The sequence below is a fragment of the Staurois parvus genome, unplaced genomic scaffold (genome assembly GCF_062004578.1).
Source record: "Staurois parvus isolate SC_StPar_1 unplaced genomic scaffold, SC_StPar_1.0 ptg002719l, whole genome shotgun sequence".
NCBI lineage: Eukaryota > Metazoa > Chordata > Amphibia > Anura > Ranidae > Staurois > Staurois parvus.
In genome coordinates this window covers 1-10,117 of record NW_028320515.1, presented here as the reverse complement: position 1 = coordinate 10,117, position 10,117 = coordinate 1, and positions in this window count along the sequence as shown.

Here is a 10,117-nt window from a genome sequence, read left to right as displayed (position 1 = left end):
GGTTTGTTCCCCTTGTGTCCATGCAGGTTTATCCCCTTGTGTCCATGCAGGTTTATCCCCTTGTGTCCATGCAGGTTTATTCCCCTTGTGTCCATGCAGGTTTATCCCCTTGTGTCCATGCAGGTTTATTCCCCTTGTGTCCATGCAGGTTTATTCCCCTTGTGTCCATGCAGGTTGTTCCCCTTGTATCCATGCGGTTTGTTCCCCTTGTATCCATGCAGGTTTGTTCCCCTTGTATCCATGCAGGTTTGTTCCTCTAGTATCCATGCAGGTTTGTTCCCCTTGTATCCATGCAGGTTTATCCCCTTGTATCCATGCAGGTTTATCCCCCTTGTGCCCATGCAGGTTTGTTCCTCTAGTATCCATGCAGGTTTGTTCCCCTTGTATCCATGCAGGTTTGTTCCTCTAGTATCCATGCAGGTTTGTTCCCCTTGTGTCCATGCAGGTTTATTCCCCTTGTATCCATGCAGGTTTATCCCCTTGTATCCATGCAGGTTTATCCCCCTTGTGCCCATGCAGGTTTGTTCCCCTTGTATCCATGCAGGTTTGTTCCCCTTGTGTCCATGCAGGTTTATTCCCCCTTGTGTCCATGCAGGTTTATCCCCTTGTATCCATGCAGGTTTGTTCCCCTTGTGTCCATGCAGGTTTGTTCCTCTAGTATCCATGCAGGTTTATTCCCCTTGTGTCCATGCAGGTTTGTTCCCCTTGTATCCATGCAGGTTTGTTCCCCTTGTGCCCATGCAGGTTTGTTCCCCTTGTATCCATGCAGGTTTATCCCCCTTGTGTCCATGCAGGTTTATCCCCTTGTGTCCATGCAGGTTTATTCCCCTTGTGTCCATGCAGGTTTATTCCCCTTGTGTCCATGCAGGTTTGTTCCTCTAGTATCCATGCAGGTTTGTTCCTCTAGTATCCATGCAGGTTTGCTCCCCTTGTATCCATGCAGGTTTATTCCCCTTGTATCCATGCAGGTTTATCCCCCTTGTGTCCATGCAGGTTTGTTCCCCTTGTATCCATGCAGGTTTATTCCCCTTGTATCCATGCAGGTTTATTCCCCTTGTGTCCATGCAGGTTTGTTCCCCTTGTATCCATGCAGGTTTATCCCCCTTGTGTCCATGCAGGTTTGTTCCTCTAGTATCCATGCAGGTTTGTTCCTCTAGTATCCATGCAGGTTTGCTCCCCTTGTGTCCATGCAGGTTTGTTCCCCTTGTGTCCATGCAGGTTTATTCCCCTTGTATCCATGCAGGTTTATTCCCCTTGTGTCCATGCAGGTTTATTCCCCTTGTGTCCATGCAGGTTTATTCCCCTTGTGTCCATGCAGGTTTATTCCCCTTGTGTCCATGCAGGTTTATTTCCCTTGTGTCCATGCAGGTTTATTCCCCTTGAGTCCATGCAGGTTTTGCTCCCCTTGTGTCCATGCAGGTTTGTTCCCCTTGTATCCATGCAGGTTTGTTCCCCTTGTGTCCATGCAGGTTTGTTCCCCTTGTATCCATGCAGGTTTGCTCCTGTTGATAGTTATGTGTGTATTACGTGTTTTAGCATTGTTTTTCTCTGGTGGAAGAATTGTCAGCGTTGTGACTCCTCCCATGTTGGTGCTTCCTCTCCCATGTTGGTGCTTCTCTCCCATGTTGGTGCTTCTCTCCCATGTTGGTGCTTCTCTCCCATGTTGGTGCCTTCTCTCCCATGTTGGTGCTTCTCTCCCATGTTGGTGCCTCTCATGTTGGTGCCTCTCTCCCATGTTGGTGCCCTCTCTCCCATGTTGGTGCTTCTCTCCCATGTTGGTGCCTCCCATGTTGGTGCTTCTCTCCCATGTTGGTGCCTCTCTCCCATGTTGGTGCTTCTCTCCCATGTTGGTGCCTCCCATGTTGGTGCTTCTCTCCCATGTTGGTGCTTCTCATGTTGGTTTGCTGGTTGCCTGGCCAGGGATTGTCCTTTGTGATGTGGACGGCACATGGAAGCTGAATTGTAGGATGTATTGCTGGGTCACCAGATGACGGAGAGCCTTGCCTGCTCCGGGTCATGCCGGCCGTTTTGTAGCCGATCCAGAAGTGCTCTTTGTAGGCTGATGTCAGACGGCCGTTCTGGTGAACCAATGGGAGGATCTCCGAGAGGCCATCATTGGTGGTTGGGTGGTGTCCAGGCCAAGAACAATTCCGCTCCATAGGGACCGACTGCCGCTGACCTTCCCCACCCCCCACCAGCAGAATGGCCGTCTCACTTCAGCCTTAATGTTTTGTTTCTAAATAATGAATTGAGATCAATAAACGGTTTTGTGTTCTGCAATCCGAGTCAGCGGACGTTGTGGAGCCAACCTCAGCGTTCCCCGGGTTCCGGAGCTTCTCATCCAATGCAGCTGCTGATCAGAGGACAACGGTCATTCATCTCTGCATGGATAAGCACTGTGGCCACTGACAGCGGCAGTTCTGTGCATACAAATAGTAGAGGGTTTGCAGCTGCTGTAAAGTATCCGCTGTGACAACCTGGAAGACTCCAGTGTCTGATTGTTGTGGTATTGGTGGAATTGTGTCACCACCATGAGATCTGATTGCTGGATTCCTGGAGTGTCGCTGGACTCTGACCCCCCATAGACGTCATTACCCTCTGCTGGGTCTGTACTTTGCTCTGCTGTCCCAGATGTGGATTGTGTGACCTTTGTAGCCGCATTTGTTTTTTTCTCTTCGTAGAAATCTTGTAGATGTTGAGGAAGACGTCGTTCAGAATTCCCGAGGATGTCGGAGAAATTGTGTGATTTGTGACCTCGTGTCCTCAATGTTCTCTATAGGTGTAGAGGGGGCTAGAGGTCCCCTGAGAGTGACCCCCCACCTACAATGTCCACCATGGAAGGGGCATATCCTGCTGTCATCCAATGGTGGGGGGGGGTCACTTCTACAATGTCCACCAATGTAAGGGGCATATCCTGCTGTCATCCAGAGGTGGGGGGTCACTTCTACAATGTCCACCATGGAAGGGGCATATCCTGCTGTCATCCAATGGTGGTGGGGGTCACTTCTACAATGTCCACCAATGTAAGGGGCATTTCCCACTGTCATCCAATGGTGGGGGGGGTCACTTCTATACTGTCCACCAATGGTAGGGGCATATCCTGCTGTCATCCAATGGTGGGGGGGGTCACTTCTACAATGTCCACCAATGTAAGGGGCATTTCCCACTGTCATCCAGAGGTGGTGGTGGGGGGGGGGTCACTTCTATACTGTCCACCAATGTAAGGGGCATTTCCCACTGTCATCCAATGGTGGTGGTGGGGGGGGGGGTCACTTCTACTCTGACCACCAATGTAAGGGGCACTTCCCACTGTCATCCAATGGTGGGGGGGGGGTCACTTCTATACTGTCCACCAATGGAAGGGGCATATCCTACTGTCATCCAATGGTGGGGGGGGGGGTCACTTCTATACTGTCCACCAATGGAAGGGGCATTTCCCACTGTCATCCAGAGGTGGGGGGTCACTTCTACAATGTCCACCAATGTAAGGGGCATATCCTACTGTCATCCAATGGTGGGGGGGGTCACTTCTACAATGTCCACCAATGTAAGGGGCATATCCCACTGTCATCCAATGGTGGGGGGGGGGGTCACTTCTATACTGTCCACCAATGGAAGGGGCATATCCTACTGTCATCCAATGGTGGTGGGGGGTCACTTCTACACTGACCACCAATGGAAGGGGCATATCCTACTGTCGTCCAATGGTGGGGGGGGGGTCACTTCTACACTGACCACCATGGAAGGGGCATTTCCCTCTGATAACTAGTGTTGGGGATGTCACAATGTATATATTTTGTGTTTCTTCCGGCTCATCATTCATTGTTTCATGTAGTAATGATTGCCATGCGGGGGGGGGGGGGTATCCGTCTGCTGTGGGGGTCATATACTCCAGAGATGTTCTTCTATTGAACACGTTCTGCATCTCGATGATCATGCCAATGTACTGCGATCTGTGGATGAGGTCTCTTGTCACGGAGGTGTCGGAGGTTCCTCGGGGGTGGGGTGCTCTGTGGCTGTGTGGCCTGTTTGTCGGTAGAGAGGCGGCTCTGCTTTGTGGCTGTGAATCCAGCGGCTGCTGTGCTTTGATGTTCCCGCTGCAGTAAAGTGTGACACAACATGGAACAAAGTCCGCTGTGAAAGGAACGGCAGAAATCTTCCCCCCCCCCCCCCCCCGTGAACACGTTGTGGTAGGATTGAGGCGTCTCTCATCATTTATAAGGGACAAAGGTGGGGGAGGATTTACTACAACCAAAGAGTGCAGAATTTATTGATTTCAGGTACTTATATCGCCGTCAGTTTACTCCGCGCTTTACATCTATATTGTACATTCACATCAGGCCCCGCCCCCGAGGAGCGTACAATCTAAGGTCCCTAACTCGCATTCATACACAGACTAGGGACAATTCACCTCCCAGCATGTCTTTGGAGTGTGGGAGGAAACCAGAGTACCCGAAGGAAACCCACACAGGCACAGGGAGCACATGTAAACTCCAGGCAGGTGGTGCCGTGTTTGGGTTTGAACCAATGACCCGATTACTGCTGGGGGGGAAGTGCTGACCACTCAGCCACTGTGCTGCCCAGAATCTGGTGCAGCTCTGCCTGGGAGCCAATCAGCTTCTACCTTCAGCTTGTTTAGTGAAGCTTTGACAATAAAACCTGGAAGCTGATTGGTTGTACGCAGAGCAGTACCAGATTCTGCCCGCTCCAGTTTTAGTAAATCCCCCCCCCCAATGTGACAACTTCCCCACCCATGGATGGAGCTGAGCCCCAGCAGTACCTGGTATTGGATGTAGGATCGCCCCCTGTGATCCATGTAACATGCTCAGTGTGTGCTGATGTGTGATGGGACATAAGATGGCGGGAAGTCCACTTCACACAGATTGGTACAATTCCTACATTGAGAAGCCCTGTCCATCACAGCCGATCCATGGGGGGGGGGGGGGACGTTCTATCCAGTGAATATTCCTCCCACGGTGACATTGGGTGTCATTCACATCATCGTCTGTCTCTGGCTGCGTTTGGGGTTTCTGCTGCTTCTCTGGGATTTGCTCTCATTTTTGCCTTTTTGTTTTATTCTGAACTTCTGATGTAGAAATAGTTTTGCAGTTTATGGGGGAGATTTATGCCGGCCACAGACTGGGCGGAAATCGGCCGTTTTCTGCACTGTTAGTGGGTTAATTGGTCGGCCGTTTTTCTGGGTTTTGGCATTTTTTTTTTTATCAGTAAAGTTGGAAAAAAAATCGGCCGATTTTCCCGGCAATGATGAGCAAATCAGCTGATTGCTTTACCGATAAAAAAAAATGCCAAAACCCAGAAAAACGGCCGACCAATTAACCCACTAACAGTGCACAAAACGGCTGATTGTTTTACCGATAAAAAAAATCTGTGCATGAGCCGTGACCTGCAGGAGGAAGAAGAAGAATTCCAGTCCGCTGTTATATTTTATATGGAAAAGTATTGCGGTTGCAACAATGTATCCATTTGTATCCGAATAAAACCATCTGTATCCGAAACGGATACAAACAGATACAAATGGATACAAACGGATACAAACGGATACAAATGGATACAAACGGATACAAACGGATACAAATGGATACATTGTTGCAACCACAAGACTTTTTCACGTCAAGTATAATAGCGGAGCTCTCTGCAGGGACAGATGTAATTAAATGCCGGCCGCAGACGGGATGAAAATCGGCCGATTTTGTGTTTTTTTACCGTTGGTGGTAACGTCGGCCTATTGAACGACCAATTTTTTCATTTTTTTTTTTTAAAACAGCCGGTTTTCGCCCCATCTGTGCTCTCATTATTAAAGCCGGCGCACACAGAATATGGAGCAGCTGTGCACGGCAGCCAATCAGCTTCCATGCTTTAGGCTTGGTTCACATATATGAATTTCGCGTTGGATGCTTTCTCTGGTGCTTTTTGCTGTTTACCGTGTTATGTGGTTTGTTCAGCTTTTTTTTTTTTGTTTAAAGCGGATTTTTCTTTGTTCCCTGGCACAATAAAAATGCAAAATGCGGCAATAACCCAATACCGCGCATTTCAGCAGCTTCTCCATTGAACTCTATTGTAGCAAAAACGCTGCTTTTTGCTTTTAAAATAATCCCTGACCCTTTCCAAAGATGCAGCGGCTCAAAAAAGCATCAGTGTGAACATGTTCCATAGGAAACCATGTTAAATGGACTGTAGCGTGTTTCTGCAAAAAAGCACTAAAAAACCGCCTTGGTGTGAACGGCCCTTATTGTCAAATGTAAGGCTGAGTTTCACTCTGTAAAAAAAAAATAAGTCAGCAGCTACAAAAACGGCACTTTTTGACTAAAAAAACAGCCACTTACCTGTCCCTTGGTCCTGCATTGCCCCGGCCGCAGCCCGTTTCACCGGCCGTCCTGTATTCCAAGCACCGGCATCTTCAGTGTGGGCACCCGGTTGGGACAGCTTGCGGCTTCACAGCCGGGTACCCACTGAGCATGTGCGTGGGGTGGGAGGGTAGGAGGACAACTTCCCTTTCCGATCGCCTAGGCAACCTGCGGCTCTCTAGCTGTTGTGGCACTACATTTCCCATGAGGCATTGCAAAGATTACAAAACTGACAGTTACAGCTATGACTTGCAGAGGCATGATGGAACTTGTAGTCCTGCGGCTCTCAGGTTGCCTACCCCTGGTCTAGGTGATCGCAGTGGAAGTGGGTACTTGTCAAATTCGGGGGCCTGTTTCCCCCCCTCCGCTCCCCTTTTGGGTGGAACTCCACTTTAATTGAACAAGCTGGCATTAGAAGCTGATTGGCTGCCGTGCACAGCTGCTACCAGATTCTGAACGCTCCAGTTTTGTTGCAGCGGCCTGAGAAATGCATCCATTGCACTCTCCCAGCCGCGGTATTAGGGCGTGGTTTGTATGTTTGGGTACACGCATCGAGCAGGTAGAGCTTTGCTGCCAAAATTCAAAACACTAACAATGTATGAAGCCATTTATAACTCCGCCCCAAATTACATCACCGATCTTGTCTCTAAATATCACCCAAACCGTACTCTCCGCTCCTCCCACGACCTCCTGTTCCCTAGCTCCCTTGTCTTCTCCTCCCATGCTCATCTCCAGGACTTCTCCAGAGCCTCCCCCATCCCCTGGAACTCTCTATCCCAATTTATCAGACTATCGCCTACTCTGCTCACTTTTAGGCGATCTCTTCAGGGAAGCTTATCCTGCCCTTACTTATTACTGGAATCTTCAATTCTTCCAACCAGTCCATCCCCCACAGTTACTACCTTTTGTACCACTAGCCCCTCCCTCCTAGATTGTAAGCTCCCAGGATCAGCCCCTCCCTCTTAGATTGTAAGCTCCCAGGATCAGCCCCTCCCTCTTAGATTGTAAGCTCCCAGGATCAGCCCCTCCCTCTTAGACTGTAAGCTCCCAGGATCAGCCCCTCCCTCTTAGATTGTAAGCTCCCAGGATCAGCCCCTCCCTCTTAGATTGTAAGCTCCTAGGATCAGGCCCCTCCCTCTTAGATTGTAAGCTCCCAGGATCAGCTCCTCCCTCTTAGATTGTAAGCTCCCGGGATCAGCCCCTCCCTCTTAGACTGTAAGCTCCCAGGATCAGCCCCTCCCTCTTAGATTGTAAGCTCCCAAGATCAGCCCCTCCCTCTTAGACTGTAAGCTCCCAGGATCAGCCCCTCCCTCTTAGACTGTAAGCTCCCAGGATCAGCCCCTCCCTCTTAGACTGTAAGCTCCCAGGATCAGGCCCTCCCTCTTAGATTGTAAGCTCCCAGGATCAGGCCCTCCTATCCCTCTTGTATTGATCTGTATTGTCTCCCGTTATATTGTACAGCGCTGAGCACACTGTTGGCGCCATAAATCCTGTATAATAATAATAATAAACGTTTTGTGACTGCCAAAAGCTTGGTGCCGATATTGGGCGATTGATTCTGCTACACAGAGTGTTTGAACACAATTCTCCTAGATTGTAAGCTCCTGGGATCTCCTCTTGTAACTGTAATGTCCGCCTTCTTCTTGTACAGCGCTGCGCTTACTGTTGGCGCTATATAACTCCTGTAAAATAATAATTAGACACCACACACAGCATTGCATCTCCACAGGAACTACTACTCTCAGCAGTGTGAAAACATTCAAACAGCGCAAATAATTAAATCCTATATAAATCATAAAAATAAAAATCCATAAAAATTAATATAGAGTCCCACTCAAAAAACGTGAAAATTGTGAACAAAACAAATTCTGTAAAATAATCACAAGTGCCAAAAATATAAATCCTTTTCCAATGAAATGCGCTTCCACCTAAATGTGCTTCACACCAACATATACGGCACTCAGCAGATTCTGGTGAAATAAACGCCTTCTCGGTATTTTCGGGATCCTAGACCCTTCTATGTTGGTGGAAGTGCACTTCATTGGAAAAAAGGATTTATATTTTTGGCACTTGTGATTATTTTACAGAATTTGTTCACAATTTTTCACGTTTTTTTGAGTGGGACTCTTTATATTCATTTTTATGGATTTTTTATTTTTATATAGGATTAATTATTTGCGCTGTTTGAATGTTTTCATATAGTTTGGTGTAGATTGCACTTCTGTACAGCAGCATGGAATTCATTTTGGGACATAATATATTTATTTGGCGCTGGGGGGAGTTCTGATTATACGCTCAGCATTGCCCTGATATCAGCCAATAGGAGTGAGCATGGAAAGCGTTTATTATACACGTTGGGATTTGATGAAATCTCTTGTATATGTGAGTCTGTCAGATTTTCCTCATTGATCACGGAAGCAGGCCACAGACCAATCGAAAACTGAGCAAAAATTCTTGTTCATTTGTTGTTTTTTGCGTCCTTATTGTGTCTGCTGTGACATGCGATTTTCATGCCGCCTGACGCGCTCGCTCTTTCTCCCCCTTATTGTTTTCGGTTTCTCTTTGTTCCGGGGTACCCCCTCAGACACACTATGCTTGCCTTTCCCAGTCCCCAAAAGTTGGAAAAGCCGGGTATCCTGCCTTTTTTTTGCCATGCGTTGCCCATCCATGTGTTCCAGTTATAGACTGCGGCAGCGGCCATTTTTGTACTGTTGAATTGGTGTGGGGGGTGCAGTTGGACGCCCTGGCTGCTGGGTGTCCGGTGCGCTCCTGTGCCTTTTAGGAGGGGTGGGCTCCCTCAGGTTCACCTGCCCTTGGTCTATCCATTAAATACATGTCCTCTACTATGGGGGCTCTCAGATTGTAGAGCTATGCCGGCCATAGAAGGTTCGTTTATCAGCCGAAAATTATCGGTCCTTCTGTTGCCACCATATTGAGGGCAATGTCGAAGGCCGATTTTCGCGGTTCTTCCTCGTTTCTTTTATTGGTCATGCTGGAAAATTTACGAAAAATTGAAGATTTTCGTAAGCATTGGTGGCAACAGAACGACCGATTTTTCATTTTTCGGCTGATAAACGAACCTTTTATGGCCGGCATTAGGACCACAGAACATCGGGGTGCTGTGACGTGGCTCTGTGGCTCACGTATGTATTTACAATGTGTGCTAACGTAACCCCTGATTTTACCGCAGACTGCTACACGGGTTAATTCGGTTGTTGGCAAGCTGAGCCGGGAACTTTCTTTTCTTGTTTTTGATCATCCTGCCTTTGCCTGTTTCCCATATTGGGCAGCACAGCGGCTAAAAGGTTAGCACTTCCCCCTGGCAGTACTCGGGTCGTCGGTTTGAATCCCAACCACGGCACCACCTGCCTGGAGTTTGCATGTTCTCCCTGTGCCTGCGTGGCTTTCCTACCCGGTTTCCTCCCACACTTCAAAGATATGCTGGTAGGTTAATTGGCTCCTGTCTAAATTGTCTCTAGTATGTGTATGTATGAATGTGAGTTAGGGACCTTAGATTGTACGCTCCTCGGGGGCGGGGCCTGATGTAAATGTACAATATATCTGTAAAGCGCTGTGTAAATTGACGGCACTATACAAGTACCTGAAATAAATAAATATTGTACATAACTCGATGTTCCGCCTGTTCTCCCATATTGTACATGACTCGATGTTCCGCCTGTTCTCCATATTGTACATGACTCGATGCTCCGCCTGTTCTCCCATATTGTACATGACTCGATGTTCCGCCTGTT